The following is a 1,283-nucleotide window of genomic DNA, read 5'->3' as shown; positions in this document are numbered from 1 at the left end:
AGGAAAGTACCGACGGTCTATCTGAAGTTACGTGAGAGCGATAAAGTAAGCCATAGAAATCCATGCGATAGAGAAGGATGGCTATAATGAAGGCGTCTCATAGTCACCGCCCGTTTCGCCCTTCCACAAATAAGATCCACTTCTTATTTGTGGAAGGGCGAAATGGGCGGTGACTATTAGACGCCTTCACTATACCCATCCTTATCTATCACATGGATTTCTATGGCTTACTTTATCGCTCTCACGTAACTTCAGATAGACCATCGGTACTTTCCTACCCGGTATTATCATGTGCAAATTAAACATGCAGGGTGCAACATTAATGCGTCGAAGTACGATATATCCTTTATTATAGAAGATATCAAAAAAAGTTATTTACAAAAACTGTAGCTAACTTAAAACTGCACATTTTAAAATTATTTTCGTATATATGTATAGGGTGTTACGTATTACCAGGGTGAACCACTGCTACTATTTTTTAAATGAGACACCCTATATATTAATTCAAATTTAGATTAAGCTCGTCTCTCCCATGCTTCCAATATAGGGTTTAATTATGTTATACAGGGTATTTCAAAAGTTATGGTCAATTGTATACGAGAATCATTCCCATTTCAGCGTCTTGTATACCCTAAACAGAACAACTTAACAATAATTTTTTGCAGGCATAATTTTTTGATATTGGTACAGTTTTACGAGAAAGAGCTATTTCTTTATTATTGCAACAGTTGAATATAGGGCGAGCCAAAACTCGAACACATAATTTTCTCAATTTTTTTTTAATGAATCATCCTGTATTTTATTTTAGAAACTGAAAATACACTTTATGTTCTTTCATTTTTATAAAGCATTCCCTATAGCTAAAATCATTAATTTTTGATATATTTACCATTTAATTAATTAATAAAAAGTAGAGTTTTAAAAAAATATTCATATTATAACAAGTTGGTTAATATTATAAGAATTTCGTCTTAACAACGGATATTTTGTAGTTTTATAACAATTTGTCAGACTGTCATTTGCCCACGGCCAACTTGTTAAACAGGAATTTTTTAAACACTATTTTTTGTTATTAAATGGTAAATATCTCAGAAATTATTGATTTCAGCTATAGGGGGAATGCTTTATAAAATTGAAAGAATATAAAGTGTATTATCAGTTTTTAAAATAAAATACAGGGTGATTCAGTTAAAAAAATTGAGAAAATTATGTATATAACATAATTAAACCCTATATTGGAAGCATGGGAGAGATGAGCTTAATCTAAATTTTTGCAATATATA

The sequence above is a fragment of the Anoplophora glabripennis genome, unplaced genomic scaffold, assembly GCF_000390285.2.
Source record: "Anoplophora glabripennis isolate ALB-LARVAE unplaced genomic scaffold, Agla_2.0 scaffold5123, whole genome shotgun sequence".
NCBI classification, from domain to species: Eukaryota; Metazoa; Arthropoda; class Insecta; order Coleoptera; family Cerambycidae; genus Anoplophora; species Anoplophora glabripennis.
Note: the sequence above shows the minus strand (reverse complement) of the source record.